The sequence below is a fragment of the Scyliorhinus torazame genome, chromosome 22, assembly GCF_047496885.1.
Source record: "Scyliorhinus torazame isolate Kashiwa2021f chromosome 22, sScyTor2.1, whole genome shotgun sequence".
Taxonomy (NCBI): Eukaryota; Metazoa; Chordata; class Chondrichthyes; order Carcharhiniformes; family Scyliorhinidae; genus Scyliorhinus; species Scyliorhinus torazame.
The window spans coordinates 64,152,684-64,177,624 of NC_092728.1; the positions used below are offsets into that span (position 1 = coordinate 64,152,684).

Here is a 24,941-nt window from a genome sequence, read left to right on the forward strand (position 1 = left end):
TTCCAGCATTTTTCCTTTCACAGATGTTCAGTTAACTTTCTTGCAGTTTCCTGCTCTCTGTCTCCCGTCTTTTTGTTTAATAAAGGAGTTATATTTTCTATTTTCCAATCTCATGGACCCTTCCCCAATCTAGGGAATTTTGGAAAATTAGAACCAATGCATGAACTGTCACTTTTTTTTTTTTACCTGTAGAGTACCCAATTCATTTTTTTTCCAAATAAGGCGCAATTTAGTGTGGCCAATCCACCTACCCTGCCATCTTTGGGTTGTGGGGGTGAAACCCACACAAACACGGGGAGAATGTGCAAACTCCACATGGACAGTGATCCAGAGCCATGATCGAACCTGGGACCTCAGTGCCGTGAGGCAGCAGTGCTAACCACTGCGCCACCGTGCTACCCTGTGCATCAACTATCTCATTAGTTACTTCTTTCATGACCTTAGGGTGAAATCCACCCGGACCCAGAGATTTGTCAGTCCACAGATCCAATTTGCTGAATACCACTTCCCTGGCGATTGTAGTTCTCTTGAGTTCCTCCCTGCCCTCCATTTCTTGATTTACAGATCTTTCTGGGATGTTACTTGTGTCCTCGACAGTGAAAATCGATGCCAAATATCTGTTTAATACGTCTGCTATAGCCCCACTTTCCATTATCAATTCCCCAGATGCTCGTTCCATCGGACCAACATTCACTTTACTTATTTAAATACCTATAGAAACGCATATTATCCGTCTTTATGGGCAGAATTTTCCCATATTTGCACCAACTACTGGCTGAGGCAAGAAAACCGGCGTGCAGCTCACTGGCTGCCCTGCCAACTTTCTGCACCAGATAATTCAGCATATAATGCTAAAATATCTGTGGACATAGCCCATGCTGTCAACTGGAGGGGTGGGGCCAGAGAAAGCCAGCAACGCCGGGAATCCCCAGTTCGGGCGCCATTTTTAAAGGGCTACCTGATCTCCGATAAAAGATGAAGAGTTCCACCCCAACATACATGGAGACCACCCTCACCCCGTGGGCAACTGGAGCCTCCCCTGGCCCCTGGCATTGTCCCCTGGTAATTGTGGTTAATGACGGATGATGGGTCCTCCCCTGGGGATTGTTCTTTCACATTGGAATGCATTTATAATGTGTCTTCTGAAATATCCTTTAAAATGTCTGCCACTCAACCTCTATTGATCTACCTTTTAAGCACATTTGCAAGTTCACTTTAGCAAGCTCAGCTTTCATTCATATTTGCCCGTATTTAAGTTCGAAATACTCGTCTTGGATGCACTTTTCCCTACCTCAAACTATGAATGTAATATTCAATCACTACTCCCTAAGGGTACCTCCATTATGACGTTATCAATTAATCCTATCTCATCGTGCAATAGCAGGTTTAGTATTGCCTGTCCTCTGATTGGCTCCAGAATGTGCTATTAGAACTATAGAATTTCTACTGTGAAGAAAGAGGCCATTCGGCCCATCTCTTCTGCACCGAGCCTCCGAAAGAGCACTCTACTTAGGTCTACTCCCCCACCCTATCCCTGTAACTCCATAACCCCACCTAGCCTATACATCCTTGGACATGAAGGAGAAATTTAGCATGGCCAATCCACCGAATCTGTGCATCTTTGCACTGTTGGAGGAAACCCACGCAGTCACAGGGAGAAAGTGCAAACGACACACAGTCACTCGAGGCCGGAATTGAACCGGGTCCCAGCGCTGTGAAGCACAGTGCTAACCACTGTGCCACCATACTGCCCTTCTAATGAACTATCACAAAAACATTCTATGAGCCCCTCACCTACACTGCCTTTACTCGTCTGATTCTTCCAATGTATATGTAGATTAAATATCCCCCATGGTTATCGTCGTACCTTTCTGACAAGCTTTCATTATCTCCTCTTTTATACTCTGTCCGAGCATGCAGTTACAATTAGGGGACCTGTACACACTCCCACAAGTGACCTTTTACCTTTCGCATTTATCATTTCAACTTAAACTACTTCTATCTCCTAATTTCCTGAACTTAGGTCATCGCGGTCCAATATGCTCATACCATAATTAATTTAAAAAGCCATTGCTCCAGCTAATTTTAACCTCCTGTCCTTCCTAAATGTCACATATCCTTTAATATTTGGGTCCCAAACTAAGTCACGCCGTAGCCATTCCTCTGTAATTGCTATCAGATCAAACTTATTCATTTCTGTTTGCACTTTGAGTTCATCTGTTTTGTTTTGAACCTCCCAGTCTGTTTAGAGATAGAGCCTTTTGTTTTGTCCTATTAGCATCTTGCCTTACCTGCTGATTTACTCTTAAATTTGTACTCTCTGTCCCTCCTGTCACGGTCTGCTTATCATTTCACCTCTTCGTACCTTACTCTCTTGCCTTGCCTCTACTACTTGGTAGGCCACATCTTTCCAAATTTGATCCCTTGCCCCCACTATTCAGTTTAAAACGCTCTCTACTTCCCTAGTTATGCAACTCACTCGAACATCAGCTCGGATGCAGCCTGGAGCAGATGTCCTGAACCCTGAACCCTGGCACCGGACAGGCAACACGGCCATCTGGAGTCTTGCTTCTTGCTACAGGGAACAGTGTCGATCCCCCTCACTATACTGTCGCGCCATCACTAAATTCTTATGTGCTCCCGCTATTTGGAACAGCTTCCTGTACCAAGGTGCCAGGGTCAGTCAGCTCATCCATCCTGCAGTTGCCACTCTTACTTAACAAGCTGAAGGAACCTCAAAACTGTTGGATAATGGCAGAGACTGATACTCCTGCAGTCCACAGGGCAGGACAAACAGCAGGCTGCCTCCACCTCAGATGTGCACCCTGGGGACACAACTAGACATCGCAGTAGACCATGTAGGATCATGAAGATTGAGGAGTACTGAGTCGGCACAAGTGGCCATGTATGGCTGGGGGAAATGGAAATATCCAATGTTCACTATTAAAACATGTTACATTTGATACATGCAGTGATCTGTCACGTTAATCTCCACAGCGGGCCTGCCTGCACCCCAACCCCCTCTTGCCCTCCACTCTCCCCGTCTCCACCCCCCCAGCACAGTGGTCCAAGATCAAACGCCCCCGATGCAGACCCCGTACAGAGGGTGGGTGTGAGTGTGCTGTCAGCAGAAAGGTAGGAGTCAGACTATGGCAAACACTGAGGAGCACTAGAGTTAACCTCACAGCGGGTTATTGCCACTCTCCTGCCTTGTATATTGACCCACTAAAAGGGCTGACTCAGGCCCACCACCCTGGAGTGATGTTTCACAGACTGTGGGAGGGTGGAACATGGTAGTTGGTGGGGGGGGGGGGGGGGGGGGGGGGGGGTAATGGGAGGGTCGGGGAATGGGGGTGGGAGGTACTGCAGTGTACCACCAAAGTGGTCGAAACATCACAACTACATTTGACCATCCATTGCACCACTCAATGACAGCACGGGTGGCAACATGGGCCTCGTTATATTGGATTTCCGCCTCAGGCTCTGGCCCCGGTCATCAGGCAGGACCTCAGCAGGAACCTCTAATATCCCAAGAGCCAACCCGTCATCCAGGGATAGTCCTTGAAGACGCCGGTGATCTCTGACTATCCCAGGATGTAGCTGCCATGCACACTCGCTGGGAGGTATGCACACACATGCATGATCTGGAGCTGGGGTCGCGCATGAGTTAAACATCCTGTTAATGAAAGGCACCACCTGATGCCCCAGTGCGCAGAAGGAAACATGCATGCCATCAATTACCCCTGGACCTGGGGCATACTGGCGATGGCGGAGAATCCTGCAGCTCAATCATCTTGATGGGCATGGTCCAGCTCAAAGTTGATAAAGTCTGCTGCCTGGGATACAGGACATCCATGACCTCACAGATGCACTTGTGGGCTGTAGCTTGTGATAGACAGCACAAGTCTCTCAGAGTGCCATCCAATGAGTCAGTTGTGCTGGAGAACCTCGCCCTGCGCACTCACCCCCGGCCACAGCAAGAACCCCTAGACCCCAGACCCTTGCCTGAACATTAGTGAGATTGTGCTCAGGTGCCCTCCCCTGATCCACACACTCACCCTTTGGTGGTGAAGATGTCCCTCGTGCTGAAGCCCAGCACCTTTGTGTTTGATTGTTGGCTGCTGCCTCTATGGTGCTGATGCTTCTCGAGGTCAGGCAAACTGTTCAGACTTCAAAGTTTGATTGAAATGCGATGCAATAATAATCGTCTGAGACATGGCACCTGTACCCACCAGAAGCCACTTGAGAATATTTTGTATATTAAACGGTCACCAATCACAAAGATTTGAAAATCAAATTAAGTAACGTTCCACATATCACACTAACCATTAAACAACAAGGAAACATCACCGTTCCATATTGGTACCAATACAAAGTTTTATCAGCTCATTTTCACACAAAAAACAAACACAATATATCACTCTCACAGTGTCCTCAACAGAAATGGATAATCCTGAGAATTAGTTATTATGTCCAGAACTTTGTCGTAGAAATAATCTGTCCATCAATGTGTTACTTGTTCCACGTATCAGTGCCATTCTCCGTCCAGGAGCTGCAGCTGTGCAGGCCCCTCCCACACAGCCCTATCTCACCAGAACCAAATCCTGGCGTCCACATATTCCACTGGTGCTCAAGGTGGAGTTAAACATCTTGCCTTCTAGCGTGTTTAACTTGCAGTGACGTGCCAGTTACACGCAGCACCCACCACACCAACAACAAAAGCATCAGCAATCTGCAAAAGCATTTCTGTCACAGCATTAGCAGGTGACCCGTTTAGAACAATGTTGTGCACCAGCTCCCATATAGTATTATGTTTCAAATGGGATTGCCTTCGGAATCATATGTCCTTCTGAAAAAAAACCTCCCTTAAAAAAGGAAGGAAACAGCAACAGCAGCCTCCAGGCATTGTAGCCACCAGCAGGAGCAAGCAGCAAACACAACCTGCAGCTGTAAAGTTCTCTCACAACTAATAAGGCCAATTCCTTATTCGCAATCAGCTTCAGCTGTGAAGCTAGAGGCTGCTCGCAGTCATAGGGAGTTAAAGTAACCTTCAGCATATAACCAAGAACAGGCTCTGTCCTGGAAGAGTTTTATAGGACAGATAGGCAGCAGCTCTAGTTGCCCTTGTTATAGGTCTCCACTATATTTAAAGATGGCTTGAAAGCCTCATGAATGAAAAGACCCTCACCTCGCAACACCCTCCCCTGGCCCTGGGACGACCCCTGAGGGTTCCCCCACCCCTTCCCGAGCACTGGGGGCAGCAGATCCTTGAGGTGCATGACCGAAAATGGAAATGGCTACTCACCTCATCAGTTCCTCTCAGCAGCCATTGCCAGGAGGCCATTCATCTTCAATCTCACTAAACATATGGAAATTAATGCAAATTATGGTTAATGATCTGCTCTCCATATTTGTGCATGATCTGGAACTTGGAAAGCAAACTGATACATGTCCGCCGCGAATCTCGATTTTGGCCTTTCCCACTATTTAACTGGCGCGGGCCGCAATGAGGTGGTTAAATTGCACCCTTTTAAGAGCAACATTTAAGGATGACATTAGAATTCCATTTGCTTCGGCTGCACTAAATACTCTGAATTTATAGAAAACAACTGGGATCACAGGGACTACAGGAACCACATTAAACCAGGATGACCTACTCCTGTATTCCTAAATTCCAATATTCCATGAATGATAACAGCTGGTTTCGCTGAACAGCCCACACAAGATTCCTGTGTGGTTGAATGAGGACAGGGGGAGTCTGCACCGAATCAGAACAACAAACTTTGGTTTATTTACAGTTATGTTATTTACAATTCCCGGTAGACCCCAACCGTGTCTCTCCTCGGTCGGTGCCTTACTGGCGGGGCAGCTCATACTCCGCAAGAACCACGGGGAAGTTAATCATTCCCACCCTATAAGTCCCATGCGGGATATTACACAGGATTTAAAAATTACATGATTTGGGAGCCCATGTGCAGGCACCGAGGACGGCCTCCTCTCGTGCTGCAGATGGTAGAAAGGTTAGAGGAATCGGCATCTGTAACCTCAACCTATCAGGAGGGTGGCCACGTGTGGCGTGACAACGATGACTGCTTCTATAGACAGCCAAAAGTGTTTCTGATCTCATCAGGTCATTCAACCAACTGAGCTCCTGCCCAGCATCAGGTTTGAAAGGATTGTGCACAGAGTTTGTTGCTTCACACTGGCAGCAGTGTACTGCATTAATACAATCTCTTCCAAAGCCACAGAGCCTGGTCCCTATAGAGAATAGATGTACAATTAATATAATGCCAGAAGCAAGTCCTTCAAGGACTGTGGCTTTACTTAAATGAGTGCTGCCTTAGTACTCCAGGACTCCATCAGAATTGTCGCAGTTACAAATCTTACAGCCTCCAGACACTGAAGGTACAATGTGTAAGAATAAAAGATTCAGATCATGTGTGGAAAGAACTGTCGGGACAGTCGCTATGATAAGACCCAGCAAGAATTAGGTCAAAATGAAGGGACAAGGGGGCTCCAATGGCGGCCATGAGCTGAGCAGTCGCACAAAAGGTGGGGGGGGGGCATCTCTTGGGAACTTTAGTTTAGGCCCCTTTTACCCGTCAATCGGCTACAAAAAGTAACAAACCCCCACCCCATCCTCAGTCCAACATAACAGCCAAACAAAGAAATACCATTGAACCAGCGACGGAGCCAAAAAAACAGTAAAAGTTATGTTAGGAAAACCTCAGAGCGAGGGGACAGGCGAAGCTGGACATGGCGGACTGAGCAGGGTCGCCAACACAAACGCCGGCCCACCCATCGATGGAGCAGTTGATGGAGCTTCTTTCGACAGAGCTGTAGAAACACAGGAACTCTATAAAGGAGGACCTCATGTCGCCTATGAGGTCGCCCAAGGAAACCGCTCTGGCCCCCATGAAAGAAGCATTGGACAGAATGGAGTGGAGACTGGTGATCCAAGAAACAGCGGTGCAGGACCTGGAGAAAGTGACCGCCGACCAGAGCAAGCATCGGGGTGGCAAGGTTGGCAACAATCCAGAGAACACTCAAGGGGAAGGATGATGATCAGGAGAACAGGTCATGCTGCCAGAACCTGTGATTGTTGGGCTCCCTGAGGGTTCAGTGGTCAGAAACCCGACCAAGTATGTCACGAGCATGCTCGGGAAACTGGTCGGAGGGGAAGGCTTCGCCAAATCCCCAGAGGTGGACCGGTTCACAGATCACTCCAGCAAAGGCTCAAATCAGGAGAACCGCCATGGGCGATCATAGCGAAGCTGCATAAATTTCAGGACAAAGAGTGGGTGCTGAACTGGGCAAGGAGCACATGGTCGTGCAGATGGGAGGATCATACAATCCGCATCTACCAGGATATTGGAGCAGACCTGGTCAAGCGCCGAGCCGAGTTCAATCAAGGTGCGGTTTGGCATGTTGTATCTGGAGAGTCTTTGGGGAACCTATGGCAACAAAGACCATTATTTTAAACACGCTGTTGGAAGCGAATGAGTTCATCTGGAAAAACTGGCTGGGAAGACAGCAATAATGGACAATCATGAACTCATAAACAAGACTTTCTTTCTGTTCTGAATGCTAACACGATCTAAGGGTGGAGGGGGGGCGATATGGGTGGCAGAGGTACATTGAAACTAGAAGGAAGGCTGTGGGGGGGGGGGTGCAGAGGACAAAATGGGCTGAGGACAGAAAGAGCTGCCACCAGGCTGGCGATTATGCTAGTGCGCGGGGGGGGGGGGGAAAGTGAGCGTGGCGCAGCTCCCAAAACCAGATGGGCAAAACAGCGAACTGGGGAGGGGGGGGGGGATGAGGGGTAAAAGGGGGTGGGGCGGAGGCAATAGGGGTATTGGAAAAAGAAAGAAGGGATGACAAGGGCAGATGAGCTTGGGGGGGGTCGGGGATTAGATGGGGGGGGGGGGGGGTAGAATGCTGGTCACAGCAGGTCGCACATGGGGGGCCGGTTGGAACAAAGAAGACAATGGTGGCCATCTTGAATGGCCCACAAAGGGAAACCCAGGCATGCAGGGGCACATGCATGTGGTCAGTTTGGTTGACACAATGCAGGAGGTAGGGGGGGGACAGAAACCACCCTACAGAATAGTCACCTGAAGCATCAGGGGACTCAACAAAAAGATCCAGAGTCTAAGAGCCTGAGGGCCAACATATTTCTTCAAGAGATACACCTGAGGGAGAAGGACCAATTCAGGGTAAGGAAGAGCTGGATAGGACAGATGTACCAAGCGTCTTTCGGTTTGAGGGCGAGAGGGGTGGCCATACTGATTAGCAAAAGGACGACCTTCACAGTGACAAACTCGGTGTCAGACAGGGGGGGCAGTACGTAACGGTTAGCGATGTCCTGGAAAGGACACTGGTTGTGCATGTAAATATATATGCTCCCAACTGGGATGATGCGGACTTCATTAACAAAAAACCATGGCTGAGATCCCTGACTTAGACCCCCACAAAGTATCATGGGCGGGATTCTCTAATCCTGGGGCTAAGTGTTGACGCCGTCGTAAACGCCGGAGCGTTTTACGATGGCGTCATCTGGCCCCAGGGATCAGCGATCCTGCGCCGCACAGAGGGCCACCACGGCACTGGAGAGCCTCACGCTGCTACAGCTGCCAATCCGGGCTTCAGCACGGGCAGGTCCAGGCAAGCGCTCCACGGCTGGCACGAGTTTGCGTATGCGCGCTACGGCCGTCGTGAATTCGCGCATGCTAGTGGGTTGCCTTCTGCTGGACCCCTGTAGCTCTCCGCCATGTTGCGTCAGGGACGGAGCGGAGGAACATAGAACCCCACCGGGATAAGCTGCCCACCGATCGTTAAGCACCGATTGCGGACCAAGCCACCGTAGAGGCCCCCCCCCGGGGTCAGATCCCCCCTCCCCTCCACCAGGCCGCCCCCTGCAGCATGAACGCCGAGGTCCCTACGGGTAGGACGACACGGGAATGACGCCGGCGGGACTCGGCAGGCACTCGGCCCATCGCGCAGGAGAATCGGGGCCCCCGACTGGCACCGTGCCGGCGCCAATGGCATTGATTCTCCAGTCGCCGGAGAATTGGCAGACCGGCATCGGAGCGGTGTCGCCTGATTTGTGCCCCCTCCTGGCGATTCTCCGACCCGGCGCGGGGTCAGCGAATCCAGCCCCATATATGTAGATGGCGGAGTAGCAACCCTGGGGAAACTAATGGACAAGCTCCATCTCCCGAAAGAGATCGAACTCCAGTACATGCAACTAAGGAACTTCCTTCGCAAGGAGACTACTCCTTTCCCCAGCTACCCGGACACACCCTACACAGACCTCTAACATTGGACGAACTATGGGATGGTAACTGCGCTGACCTGTACGGACGACTGCTAGAAGAGGTAAAGGCCTCGCTGGACGAGACATGGGAAAAGTGGGAGGAGAACCTGGACATAGAGATAGGGAGAGGACTCTGGATCGAAGCACTGCCTAGGATGAACTCCATCTACTCATGTGCAAGGCTCAGCCTAACGCAGCTAAAGGTAGTGCACTGGGCGTACTTGACCAGGACAAGCATGAGTGGGTTCTTTCTGTAGGTGGAAGTCAAATGTGAACGGTGCCAGGGAGGCCGGACCAACCACACTCACATGCTCTGGTCCTGTCACAGGCTTGTCAGGCACTGGATCGCCTTTTTTAAGGCCATATCTAAGGTTGTAGGGGTGAGAGTGCGTCATGCCCACCAGTGGTGGTCTTCAGGACATCGGAACAGCCAGAGCTCTTTACGGGGAGAGGGGCAGATGCCCAAGCCTTTACCTCCCTGATCACCCGCCAGGGTCTCCTGCTTGGCTGGAGATCAGCAGCATCACCCAAGGCCGTAGACTGGCTGGCCAACTTAGAGGATCGGAGGAAGGCGTCCGCAATTTACCAACCTGTTCGAGAACCTGTTCGTGACCAACAACCAATAAGGGAGGGAGGCGGAGAGCAGTGAGGGAGGAAAAGGGACTGAAAGAGACAAAAGGAGAAGGAAAGAGAGATGGCGGGAGAGGGGAGATGCTACTGAGAGTACCAGGCAGCATGATAGCACAGTGGTTAGCACAGTTGCTCCACAGCTCCAGGGTCCCAGGTTCGATTCCTGGCTTGGGTCACTGTCTGTGTGGAGTCTGCACGTTCTCCCCGTGCCTGCGTGGGTTTACTCCGGGTGCTCCGGTTTACTCCCACAGTCCAAATATGTGCAGTTTAGGTGGATTGGCCATTTGCCCTCAAGTGTCTAAAAACGGTTAGGTGGCGTTACTGGGTTACGAGGATAAAGTGAATAGGGTAAAGACAAGGGTGCTTTTTCCAAGGGCCGGCGCAGAGTCGATGGGCTGAATGGCCTCCTTCTGCACTGTAAATTCTATGATTCTATGATACAGGGGAGATAGGGCAGAGGAACCAAATGCTACAGCGGGAAAGAAAAACCCATGGGTACGGCATCAAAACATCCCTGATATGTTTTAGTTACACGGGCCAACATATAGACTGTTAAACAGTATGGTTGTGGTAACCGATTACTGGGAGCCCAATGTTAATATATCTCTTATCTGTAAAAAATCTTCTTGTGTATTCATTCATATTGTTTATTTTTCCCCCCATTTTTTCCCCATTTTTCTTTTTATTTCTTTTTTGTTCCTTGCAATGTTGTTACAAATCAATGGGAAAACCAATAAAAGTATTTATTTTTTTTAAAGTTCATAAACATGCACATATCTGGTAACTCGGTATGTTTATGTATTATTTCAAAGGAGCCTTCTTTAAATCCCTCTTAAATGGTGATTAACATTTGTCACTGTTTCCTCACAGAGAGGACATTAGCGGTTTTGCAGATTAGCTAAGTGATTGCTTGAGAGTTTGCCAAAGGTTTTATTGCATCTTCTAATTAGGAAAGAACCCTCTCTCCTGGAAGAAGTTGATGATGATCTCCTGTCTTATAGATCTTGCTCTTGGCAAAGGGATGTCGAGCCTCCTCCTCTTACTCCTGGGCATCTTGGTTGTGAACAGGGATTTCCCTCCACCATCCTGTTCTGCTTTGCCTTCTGTACTTGGCAGACCCAGCCCTTGTATTAGTCAAGTTGCACGAGGATGCAGAAAGTCATTTGAATTCCGGGAACCCTTGCTGGATTATCAAAGAATGCCACAATCGCGACAGTGCAGAAGGAGACCATTCGGCCAATGGAGTCTGCATCGACCCTCTGAAAGAGAACCCTACATAGGCCCAATCCCCCACCGTATCCCCGTAACCCCACCTTGGGGCAATTTAGCATGGCCAATCCACCTAACCTACACATCTTTGGACTGTGGGAGGAGATCGGAGCACCCGGGGGAAACCCACGCAGACACAGGGAGGATGTGGAAACTCCACACAGTCACCTGAGGTCGGAGTCGAACCCGGGTGCCTGGATCTGTGAGGCAGCAGTGCTAACCACTGTGCCGCCTTGCTTCAGAGGAATGAAGATTTGAACATTCTGGTGAGATGGTCTCACTGAATGTGCTTTCAGCTCTGCTTGGATTTTGAACGACAAGTCCAGCATGCTTACAGCTTGTCCCTCTCAGCTTCCCTGTCACATTGGCTGCATAATGCAGGCATTCTGGATTGCTTGAAGGTAAACAAATTGTGCCTGATGCCAGAGTAGTATGCATTCAACTTACAAAATGGAGTGGGCTAGCATCACCCATGACCTTTACAACATAGAACATACAGTGCAGAAGGAGGCCATTTGGCCCATCGAGTCTGCACCGACCCACTGAAGCCCTCACTTCCACCCTATCCCTGTAACCCAATAACCCCTCCTAACATTTTTTCGACACTAAGGCCAATTTAGCATGGCCAATCATCTAACCTGCACGTGTTTGGACTATTTAGACTCTGGAAGGGCACCCCTTCTCTTTAATCAAGTTGATTTGGTTTTCAGACTGGTTTTGTAGGCATGGGGGTGGTTTCAATGGCACCTAACTATGAGAATCTAGCCACTCAAAGTAGGTTAATGGTTCTCCATCTATATGGAATTGAACAAACTCAGACATTACATAGATTACATAGAACATACAGTGCAGAAGGAGGCCATTCGGCCCATCGAGTCTGCACCGACCCACATTAATCCCTCACTTCCACCCTATCCCCGCAACCCAATAACCCCTCCCAACCCTTGTGGACACTACGGGCAATTTTTAGCATGGCCAATCCACCTAACCTGCACGTCTTTGGACTGTGGGAGGAAACCGGAGCACCCGGAGGAAACCCACGCAGACACGGGGAGAACGTGCAGACTCCGCACAGACAGTGACCCAGCGGGAATCGAACCTGGGACCCTGGCGCTGTGAAGCCACAGTGCTATCCACTTGTGCTACCGTGCTGCCCCATGTACCTGAACCGAGCAGTGAATGAAACTAATTGCTGACTGGCACAAGAAGCTACCTGGAATTAACTAATGCATGAAAGTTAAGCGCCGTTGTCAGTTACATGGCCATAATCAAAGCACTGCTCCTAGTGGAGAGAGGCTACAAGTCAAGGTTCAACAATTGACCCAAGTAGCTCTGTGACAATGTCATGGCAAAACACAAACTTGCAGACTATCTAGAGAAAAATAATGGATCGATCCACTGTGGCTTGTCAACCTTGAGGCATCCATATCTGTGGTCTGGGATTACCTGTGAGAATGTTACTGTGGTGGCCTGGCTTCTATCATTTCCTCCATTATGTCTTCCTACATTACAGCAGTGACGACATGTTAGAAGTACTTCATTGTTTGCAAAGCACTATATGAATGGAGGTCTTTCCTTCCTCTCGCTCACTATTTCCCTTGCTCTCTCCTCTCTTCGATTCACCCCTTCCTTCCTCCTTCTCTCCCTCCATCACTATATTTTCCCTTCTCTTCTCTCTTTCCTCAAAATCCAAAAAACAGTTGACAAAGGAAAACCCATTGTTTCACTCGGCAAAAACATGTATTCAAATGCAGAGACGCTTCAGCTTCAAAGTGTGACATGTGACTCGCAGCCGAAACCGTGTTGCAGGACCAGGTTCCACTGTGACCATTCACACTCCCAATTGCCTGTGGACCACGATGCCTCCCTACTACCACCTCAACAGCGACAGTGGTTTCCAGGGGCAGGTTGAAACATGGGGAAATTTCTGGTGGGTACCAAACTTTACTTAAGCTAGAATTAGTTAAGGGCGGCACGGTGGCATAGTGCACTGCTGCCTCATGGCGCCGAGTTCCCAGGTTCGATCCCGGCTCCGGGTCACTGTCCGTGTGGAGTTTGCACATTCTCCCCGTGTCGGCGTGGGTTTCACCCCCACAGCCCCAAAGATGTGCAGGGTACGTGGATTGGCCACGCTAAATTATCCCTCAAGTTTAAAAAAAACTTCAAATTAGGTAGTGCTTTACAACCAATGAAGTACTTTTGAAATGCCACTGTTGCAATGTAAGAAACATGGGGGAGTGTGCTTTCAGCAGAGGAACTGGGGTGACAGAGAGGGAAAATAAATCACGGTGGCCATTTTAAGGGGCGTGTTTTCGATCAAGAGCCTTGTTGCTCCATTCTACTTGCTAGACTTCCTCCACACTGCAGGTGCTCGGTTTATGGAATGTCCAGGCCAAAACTCACCTGTTCACACTGGCTATTTTATCAGTTGATGGTTGGGCCACTAGATGGAGCACTTTGCAGTGGGAGAGCTGTCCACTGCCAAGGCAAATAGAAACTTGCATCAGTGGTATTCATCCTGAAAGCAACAAGATCTCTCGCAGCAATTCATACAGTGACATTGCTGGCAAACATGATGAAGGCTGGGACGTACCCTCCTGCTTGAGGGAGTTATGATTCCAGTGGATGGCAGCAGTGGAGTGCATTGTGGATTGTGGGAGAGGTACATTGACTTGATTTTTATTGGAAGGAGGAGGTCAGACTTATTTTTCCAAGGGAAAATGGGGTAAATGTTATTTTATTTAAAATAGAAGCATTCATTTAATCTTGTTTCCTTCAGGGAAGTAGTTTAAACAGTATTTTGTTTGGGATGGAAGCGAAGTGGCTGTACCGTCTCTTAAGAAGTGTGTGAGGTAATTCAGCAAACTCAGTAATCATCGTACTTAGTTGGTGTAATCCCCACAGCATCTTAGATTCAGTTGGCCTGCTCCACCATGACCATGGAACCGTACAATGTTGGCCCTGTACCCCTTTCCAGCATCCAGAAGCTGGATGTTCGGGCAGGTGATGTACCAAGTAGGACCTTGAACCAGCTGTCAGATGGAGAAATCCTGATGGCCAAATGTGAAAAGATCAGACAATCTCAAGTTTAGTTGTGATCCTGGGCATAACCAGTCAGTTGCATTTGGAAGGGTGGGGGGGGGGAGAGAATGCGCGTGTGTTTGTGTGAGACCGGGGGGGGGGGGCAAGGGAGGGGGTGATGGGGAGGTGCATTTCAGGTGAAACGGCTACAGTTGGCCTCAGTTGCTCTGAGATGGGATGCATGGTGGCACAGTGGTTAGCACTACTGTATCACAGTGCCAGGGACCCGGGTTCAATTCCGGCCTCGGGTGACTGTGTGGAGTTTGCACTTTCTCCCCGTGTCAGCGAGGGTTTCCTCTGGGTTCTCCAGTTTCCTCCCACAGCCCTGAGATGTGCAGTTTAGGTGGATTAGCCATACTAAATTGCCCCTTTGTGTCCAAAAGGTTAGGTGGGGTTACTGGGTCACGGGGATGGGGTCGGGGGCTGGGCCTAGGTAGGATACTGTTTCCAGGGGTCGGCTCATGGGCCAAATGTCCTCTTTATGAACTGCAGAGATTCTATAAGGTAAAAATCAAACAATCACACCACCTTCCCACCCCTGCTTGCTCTTCACTGTCGCCAACTGAAAACTGCAAATTACAGCCGCGAGCTTTGCTGGTCTCTATCGCATTTCTACATTTTGGTAACTCATTGCAGAGTGGTTGCATTGCATGTTTGCCTCCTGATTTTTGACCTTGAGTGCTTATGAAAGGTTTGGAGCCTTCTCGCTGATCTCAATTGAAATTAATGGCAAGATTACGAGGGATATTGTTCCCATAACTGCCAAGGATTTCTTTTGCACATTTTTAAGTTGGCTGCAGGAGAGAGAGAGAGAGAGAAAAAAGCTGATATCTGTGCATTTTTCTGGGAAAATGATTCATTTACCATTTTTTGTTCTTTTATCAGCTTTGTTTGGATAAGAGAAGCATAGTGCAGCCACGTGCACCCAGCACCTAAGAAATTTAGTTCTGCAATCACCGTATTATTCCACAATCCCGCATTGGCAGTAACCTAACACAGCAACTTAGTGAAGAAATAGTCCATCACTCATTTTTGTTGTATTTGTGGTGTCATTTAACTGCTGTTCATTCTAATTGTACAGGTTTAGACTTGATTGAAGTTAATTTCTGACCTTCAGTGTAACCCACGCTCCGGAGGAGAAAAAAAGAGCTTGCAGTAAGAAAGGCCCAGTGACTTCAGACATGGTTCATTTCTGACTGCAGATGTTTGTGGTTCATGCAGTTACCTGCTATCCTCCCCCCCCCCCCCACCCCCAACCCCCCCCCCCCCCCGCCCCCTGCACCCCACCACCATTACCACCACCACCAGTATCTCAAGACAGAGAGGCTCAGCCCCAGGCAGGCCCCCCAAAAGTCAAAGAGCAACTTTCATTTCCTAAAAGCATTTGGAGGATTCAAAAGAAAAAGAAAGGTACAAAATGAACAGTGCTCGCGTTGTGCAGCCAGATGAAACAGTTAATCGCAGGGTCAGTGAGTCCCACAAGAGCCCCGGCGTACCCGCAGTCAAAAGAAAACCTCTGAAAAAGTAGCCCCGGGAGGAGCTGTTTGAAGTCAGGATTTGTGTAAATGTACGCTTCTACCTTTTGCACAATATTTTCTTTCACAGCAGTGGACACATGTACAGCATTGTACCTCATTAGTTGGAATGCCCCACACAGTACATTGCAAGATCTTATGGGACTATCTGTCCTCTTGTATCATCTCTTTCACCCACTCTTGTTTGCTTTGATTTTTTTTTCCTTCTCTGTCCTCTCTGTAGATGTAATCAGAGCTGAGGGAAAGCATTACACGATGCCAGGATTCAATAAAGACCCTTTTTGTTTGAACAGTTATATTTCTTTTTAACTTTTTTTTTGCCTCAAGTCTCTGTGGGAAAGGTAGGGGCTGTAGACTAAGCTGCGTTTAGTTAATAGGACTGTACTGCCTTGCTGCAAAACACAGAAAGGGAGAGAAAGAGAGAGCTTGACGAAGGCTCCTTGCACTGCATCTGAATCTAACTCCAATTCTCCCTATAATTGCCATCCTGACTTGGTTTCCCCCCCCCCCCCCCGTCCCCAAACCCAACCCCAACCTTTGCAAAAAGAATGCCAGGGAAGTGCCTATACTTGCTGTATTTTGAATCTTTTTCAGAATTATTGCAAGATATTTGCACTGAACAGGAGGTACATTGAATACATTCAAGCAGCTGAAGGATTTTTGCGGTTTACCAGTAAACATTTCTTTCTCTTCTTAGAATTTTCAGGTCCCTAATTAAGCCCCATCTGCAATTGGCAAGCTTGCAGAGGTACACGAAGGGTTTGTGACTGTCTGTTACCCATATGTCTCTGAGAACTTACTAAACAGCCCAGTGAGATTTTACACATACTTCGTCTGCCCAAAAATAAAAAGATTTGTTAGAAGCAGTGCCTGTTAGTCGGGACGCTATTTCTTCATGATGTGTGCTTGATGGTTTGGTATGAAAGCAAAGTCACAGCATGGAAATTTCGCAACAATGTAAATAAATCAGGATGCTTCAATATTTGTCGTAAGCGGACACTGCAGATACGCCAAAGCTAATTGTAGTCAATGTTTGTATTTTGTAATGTAATGACTGAAATGGTGTATATACACAGTATGAGATTGAAACCGTGCCAAGCCCCAGCAAGCTTTTTGTGGAGTCCCATTGCAGTATTTTGTCTCAGGTGATAATGGTCTGGATTTTGGCATACTAATAATGCCAAGAATGTTTGTGCTTATCAGGTTAAAAGTAATAGCAGTTTCTGGCATCCATACATGTGGCCAATCACAGAAATCTGGAAGTTGCTGTCCTCCTCCACAGGACATGCTGTTGCAGTCTTCACCTGATATAGAACCACTGTAATGGGATAAGTGGACGGTCATTATCTCCTATTCTCATATGAAAGACAGGTGAAAAGGTTAAGGCTAGTGCAATCAGGAGTAGCTAATTTCTTAATGGCATAATATGTGATCATTTCTGCTGAACAACCTCTCTGGCTCTGAAAAAGCAATCTTACAAGTGTGGAGTCTCATTCACTCAGAAGAAAATTAAGGTGGAATATTTTTGTTTCAAATTTTTCCTGTTGTTTACTCTTTAACCTCTCTCCCTTGATCACCTACATGTGACCCAATCTTTATTTCAGCATTCTGTACAATTATTTAATTGTATATTATATGTTTTTCCTATTTTAACTGCCTGCTTTGCATTTTGCATGCCTCAATCTGATTGATTGAAGAGTGTGCTCAGCATGCTCTGTTCATGAACAGATATTCCCTGTAGAGGGTACCTCACTGGATCAGATGCCCCCATTACTAGAATTCTCTGCTGACGAGACCCCGGAAAGTCTCTTGACTACTGTTCATAAGATGTACGGTGAAAGCTGTTCCTTCTATGGCCCAGGTTCAATTCCAACCTCAGGTTATTGCTTGTGCGGAGTCTGCACTTTCTCCCCGTGTCTGCGTGGGTTTCCTCCGGGTGCTCCGGTTTCCTTTCACAGTGCAAAGATCTGCAGGTTACGTGCATTCGCCGTGCTAAATTGCCCCTTAGAAGGTTAGGTGGGGTTACAGGGCCAGGGGAGTGGGCCTAGGTAGAGTGCTCTTTCAGAGGGTCGGTGCAGACTAGTGGCCTCCTACTGAACTGTAGTGATTCTATGATTTGCTGCTCATAGCAAAATTCAGATCATGTAAATAAAGCACAAATGTCGATTTTTAAGTGGATGGTCAGCTTTTCTATCTAAAACGTCGGTGTTGCGTGAAGGTATTTTCTCAGTGCAAGGTCCGTTTGAAGATTTTTTACATGCCTGCACACAAGTGTTACTTCTCACAGAGCAAGGCGTGCACGATAGACTTAGCTTAACAGTAAAGTTTGTGTCAAAATATCACAAAGCCAAAACTACAAGAGCACATTGGGACCTTTTACGACAGTAAAGGTGCTATAAAACGTAGGTTGTTGTAATTTTCCTGGAATGGGGGAATCGGCCAGATCAGTTGCCTGGTACAGCTGGACACTTCCCGATTCAATGCAATAAGTTAGAGAGCAGAACAGAATGCTGTTCGAACTAATAATTCCCTCACTGTTGGTTGCACACAAACATGAGACATCTTAAGATGAAATGATGGCCTCCGAAAGTGACAGCTGTTTTCATTTAGAGCTTGCTTGCATAGAAGTTGTGAATAACGTCTAAAATCAAAATATTAGAAAACTTTTGCTTTTGCTCAGAATTCCTTTCTGGGATGCACTGGGTTTTTTGTTCCTTCTGTGGAGGATAAGTTTTCTTTAGTGTCGCTTTCACGAGAGATGGAAGATGTTTCCTGATTTGAATGCATTAACTAGCTTTCTCGAACCTTCTGGCCATTGACCAGGTAGAATGGCCAGGATTTGGTCATGGAAAAAGGAGCAATGGAAGAATTGCAATTAGCATTGCCTCACCTGAAGACATTATGTGGAGATGCCGGCGTTGGACTGGGGTGAGCACAGTACGAAGTCTTACAACACCAGGTTAAAGTCCAACAGGTTTGTTTCGATGTCACTAGCTTTCGGAGCGCTGCTCCTTCCTCAGGTGAATCCTCACCTGAGGAAGGAGCAGCGCTCCGAAAGCTAGTGACATCGAAACAAACCTGTTGGACTTTAACCTGGTGTTGTAAGACTTTGTACTGAAGACATTACACTGTGATTCCCCCCAGTTCGGAATTTTCTGCAGTCGCACCAGTTTGCGTGGTGCAAAACCATGGGCGAGATTTTCCGGGCAACCCCCAAAGTGCAGAGCCAGAGGAGACATGCCATTGGCCGGGGCGGGAATTTCCGGTCCCACCGTTGTCAGTGGGGTTTTCTGTGAAATGCACGCCTCACTGCCGGCGGGGGGTGCGCCGTCACTGGGACCACAAGATCCCGCCAAAATGAACAGCTGGGAAGTTCTGGGCTATGATAATGTTTGTGTGCAACAGTCAGTGACTGCTTATGTTCAGCAATTGAACATTTCCAATTTGTTTATGGACACATGGTTTATGTTCCATTGTCTCTGTGGAGCAACCAGGGACGGAGGCCACATCGCTTATTTTGGAGAAGTCAACATACAAAGACAAATCATGACATTAATAATGACTAAACGTGTGATAGGTCCTCCAGCATTGGAATAAATCAGTTCGATATTCCTGAGAGCATTGGATTCAGTTCTCTACCTAACCATTCTTGGAAGCCACATCCTTGTAGATTTTACTCTGGATTTTCCATCATGGGGTCACTGAGAAAACACTCCAGAAACCCCAGGTGCATGTTAAAGAAAGTCTTCGACAACCTCAGGATGTCCCAAGGTGCTTTACAACCACTGAAGTATTTCTAGCTGGAAATGTTGTAATCTAGGAAGCCTCGTTGACCCAATTTGCAAACACCAAGCTCCTAACAACAGTCAAGTGCAATAACGAACAGACAGTTTATTTTTTTTAGTAATGTTGATCTTTGGATATATATTGGTCAGGACACCGTCTCTTCTAAAATAGTCAAGAGATCTTTCACATCAATAGAAGATGGACAGATTTCAGTTTTAAGTCTCATCAAAAGATGGTAACACTGACAATGCAGCTCTCCTTGAGCATTGCATTAGCGTGTCATCCCAGATTTTTGAACTGAAGAAAAAAGAATGAGATTTGAACTCACAACTGCCTGCCTTGCAAGAAGGAGTGCTTACCAGCTGAGCCATGGACCTGATCAGAACTCTCTGTAAGTGGATGTGTTCTGTATGAGTTACAATCTCACCCATTTGTTGGGGGGTACGTCAAGCGGTGGGATGGATAGAGGGCCAGGAAATTGACAAATATATTGTGGACAGAAAGACAAAAGTAATGTAAAAGGGGGTGATTAAAGATAAGACGGGTTCTGATAGTGGCACATAAAGAGATTAGAATGTATTAATGGCAGAACAAAGGTGAGCAGTGTGTCAAAGGGCAACTAGGAACATGGAACAGGTGGCCCGAGTGGAGTGGGTGAGGAGGGACAATGGTGAAGGAAAAACAGATCAGTGGAAGAAATGAAAATATATTGATAGAAATAAAAATAGTGGAGGAGAGGGTTCACAGTCTGAAGTTGTTGAACTCAGTGCTAAGTCTAGAAGGCTGTAACGTGCTTAATCGGAAGATGAGATGCTGTTCCTCCAGTTTGCACTGGGCTTCACTGGAACATTGCAGCAGGCCAAGGACAGACATGTGGACTTGAGAGCAGGGCAGTGGGTTGAAATGGCAAGTGACAGGATGGTCTGGGTCCTGCTTGCAGACAGACCAAAGGTATTCTGCAAAGCGGTCACCCAGTCTGTGTTTAGTCTGTCCAATCTAGAATAGACCACATTTGGAGCAGCAAATGCAGTGGCCAAGATTGAAGGAGGTGCATGTGAAGCACTGCATCACTTGAAAAGAGTGTTTAGGTCCTGAGATATTGAGTAGGGAGGAGGTAAAGGGGCAGGTATTACACATTCTGCGATTGCATGGGAAGGTGCCGTGGGAAGAGGGTGAGGCGTAGGGGGCAATGGCTAAGTGGACCAGGGTATCCCAGAGGGAACGGTCCCTGGAAAATGCTGACAGAGGGAGTGAGGGGATGATGTGTTTGTGGTGGCATTGTGCTGGAATTGGCAGAACTGCAGGACGATCATGAGCTCCTGACACTCCCTCTGCCCCCCCCTGCCCCCTTCCCCCCAGCACCAACTCACTATGAGGTGGTCCCTGAAGCCTCCCACAGCCGCGCAGAGCACATCCCAATAACCACCATGCAAAAAAATGCCAGCTTGGCACCTTGGCAGTGCCATCCTGGGCACCTTGGGAGTGCCAGGCTTGCACCCAGGTGGCACTGCCAGGGTTCCTGGCTGGCAGTGCCATGGTGCCCAGATACCACCAGCAGTGCCAGAGTGCCACCCTGCACAGAGGGTAAGTACCTGGGGGCCTCTAATCCCCTGGGAGACCGCCCACTTGTGCTACTCTGTCTGGTCCCTGTTTGTGGAGGCCGGCACTGAATGGCCCTCGCCTGAGGTCTCCAAGGTGAAGGAGATAGATCGCAATGCCTTGGTTACCTCAGGGAATTGCATATTAGAGTGAGACTATCAGATTTGCCAGAAAGTGATTCCGCCTATAATGGGCAGTTTCACATCGCAACTTCTTGCGAGATTGCATTAGATCTCACGAGGCATAGCGAGCTGAGTAGATCCTGGGAGCAGGTTCTCCTGTCATTTACCAGCACACTGCTTTTCAGATGCAGTGTGACCGGTAGATCATGCCCTAAGTGTGGGTGAATCGTCCCACCCAAAAAGCCAGTGGGAAACACCCCGCCAAACCCGCCCAAAATGTGAGTCATTTTATGGGTGAATCAATTCCCATAAATCCGTATGGTCTGGTTCGCAACAGCTCTGCCAAAGGGAGCAGTTTCTCACTATTTACTCAGTCCAGACCCATCATAGTTTTGAACCCCTCTATCAAATCTCCTCTCGATACCTCTTTCGATACAGCCCAACCCACCCTTATAACTGAAGTCTCTCATCCCTGAAGCTTTTCTCACAAGGCTTTGAGTATTAGCTAGTAATATAAAGTGAAAGTTTCTAACGTAGTTTTTTGATAGCCTGGTTTGTGTGGCCAACAAGGATCCAAAGACTGTTTGTTATTTTGTTTGATCCCTAATTTTTAAGATATTCTTCTTTCCCACATCCCTGCTCACTTTTCATTAACTGAGAGAGTGGGGAACTAGCACTTAGACCACTGCAGTTGTGTTTCACACAACAAAGGCTCCCAAAAATAGAATTAAGTTGGCATGTCTGATGAATTATCTATCCCTTTGTAGCTAATTTCCTAGAAAGCCCAACTTAGATTGGGGGACTGGCCTTTCTCCACTTCAAGTGTTAGTTTCCCTCAGTTGGTCGTATGTTTACCTCAGAATTGGAAGGTTTCACATGTGAACGCCACTTCAGAACCTGAGCTTACAAGTTAGGGGTACACCAGTGTGTACTGAGGGAGAGATGCATTGTCAGAGTTGTCAGTCTTGAGCTGAGATGTCAAATTGAAGTGCCATCTGCCTGCTGAGCCGAAAACTGTGGATACCACGACGCTGTTGGAAAAAGAACAATGCGTTCTACTTGTGTGCATGCCAACATTCCTCCCTCAGTACCATCAAAAATAAATTCATATTCACCGCATTGCTCTTTGTGGAACCCTGCTGTGGGCTCTATTGCTAACACATTTACCCATAAAATGGTAACTGCATGATATAATTCACAATTATCTCATCAGCATTTCCTTGTGACAGGATTTTGGGGCCAGAATTTCCATTGCCTCTGAGTTAGCTTGCCTAAGGACCTGACAGGGTACCCTCTCTCTCAGTGGCAGTGACGGCCTTGTTGGATTTGGATTTTCTGCCTTGCAGGATTTCCAGCATCAGGAGCAGCTTTGGTGAATAAGCATCCTTGGTCCAATGGCAACCAAACCCAGGAGGAATGGGGATACGGAGTGGAATGAATGGTAACAGGGAGGAAAGGCAATGGATGGATGGATGTACAAGTCACAAAGCACATGCATATATTAGTTTCCGTGCATTGGGCGGGATTTAATGTGGCTTTCAGTAGTTAGGTGGGACAGCCAAAGTATTGCGAGGGACGGTGAGGGCTGGAGTGTCTGTTGTCTTTCCAAATGCCATGGAATTCCTTCAATGGTGGAGAAGATGGGCCTTGTATCTAAGGAAGGATGTGGTGGCCTAGGAAAGAGTCCAGAGGAGGTTCACAAGAATGATCCCTGGAATGAAGAACTTGCCGTATTAGGAACGTTTGAGGACTCTGGGTCTGTACTCATTGGAATTTAGAAGGATGAGAGGGGATCTTATTGAAACTTACAAGATACTGCGAGACCTGGATAGAGTGGATGTGGAGAGGATGTTTCCACTTCTGGAAAAACTAGAACCAGAGGACACCATCTCAGACTAAAGGGACGATCCTTTAAAGCAGAGATGAAGAGGAATTTCTTCAGCCAGAGGGTGGTGAATCTGTGGAACTGTTTGTCGCAGAATGCTGTGGAGGCCAATTCACTGAGTGTCTTTAAGACAGAGATAGATAGGTTCTTGATTAATAAGGAGGTTATGGAGAGAAGGCAGGAGAATGGGGATGAGAACACATCAGCCATAATTGAATGGCGGAGCAGACTCGCTGGGCCGAGTGGCCTAATTCTGCTCCTATGTCTTATGGTGGATGGGTAATTAAGATCTTTAGCTGTCAAATTAAGGGCCACTTAAAGGTGTCTACCCACTGCTGTTGGCATTCTGCCAGCTGTGAAGAGGTGAACCGCAACATAGCGGGACTACCCAGCAAAACATGGGGACCTCCCTGCAGTCTCGGAGTTGGTCATCCCTGGGGTTCCCCATAGAGCTGCCCCTCCCCACCCCAAATGAATAGGGAAAGCAGTATATCTCCTGCTACCACCAACTATTAGCACTGCTGCCTCTTCCCACCCCTCACATTGTGATTAACCACCCACACCCATACCTAAATGATACCCACTGACCTTGGTCCCAAGGTGGCATCTATACTGCCGCTCTACTCCCAATGGCAATGCTGAGACTGTAGAGCTGCTGACAGCCCTTGAAGTTGGGCTGTTTGACTCTTAAAGGGACACATGCCTCGACGCTGGGCATTTAATTGCCTGCTTGCCTCAGAATCAGTTGGGATTTGTGGAAACAGCTGAAACAGGGTCCCCCACCCCCAACCCCACCCCCAGCATTCTGGCCGACTAAAAGGTCACAGCTGCCCTGACAAAATTTAGCATTGGGCCATACCTGTTGTATTAATATCTGCCATTTTGAAGGTGCTGGTAGCTTTCGCTCTTTTTTCTAGATTGTTACGGAGGAACTCAATCTTTAAGTGCTTTGGGATGAGTCAATGAGACATGATTAAGCTTTATTTTTTTTTAGTTCATTCACAGGATGTGGGCTTCGCTGACCCGGCCAGCATTCGTTGCCCGTCCCTAACTGACCGTGAAAGACCTAATCCAGGGCCTGTGCTGAGGTTACCTGAAGCAGGATTTTCCACCCTCCCTCCCCTCCCTTCCCCCAGCGGTGTTTTCCGGCGACGGAGGCGGCTCGCCATTGGCCGCTGTCGGGACCTTCCGGTCCTGCCGATGTCTATTTTCAGAGGGATGATTATATTCTTGTAAGTGAGATGAAGCTTTTTATAACCTGCCCTGAATCAGGATTAATGCTGTTTTTCTTTTGGAGAAGGCGCTGGCATTTTATGTCACGTTTGGCTTCAAGAAGGAAGAAAGTGGGGAGATATAAGGTTACAAATCAATCAGAGACGGTCGTGGATTTTTTTCCCGATCCCTTTGAGTACTGGAAGTGAAATACAGATCGGATTTTTGAATTTATGAGAGCCCCCAGTGTGATACAGTTATTAAAGGTGAGTTATTTTTCAGACTGGAAGAGGTACTCGTTTGCCACTCAAATGAATGTTCAAGAACACTCCTCGACAAAATGGTGGACGATGGAGTTTAAAGAAATAAAGGAGGAGAAAAGTATAAGGGAGGAAAATGAAAGGGAATTTGTGGTGCATCATCATGCACATTTTAGAAGTTAATGCATTAAAACTTTAACAGTGGACATCTGTTTTAGGAAAACAAATGGTTGAATGTATTAGTAT

At 47.7% G+C, this 24,941-nt stretch overlaps 1 protein-coding gene across 4 annotated transcripts in view; it reads left to right on the forward strand.

The window, feature by feature from the left end:
• The window catches only part of LOC140399093 (astrotactin-2-like), a 2,178,011-nt gene that overhangs the window by 1,912,648 nt on the left and 240,422 nt on the right, over positions 1 to 24,941 (forward strand). The gene's annotated exons all lie outside the window — the stretch shown is intronic.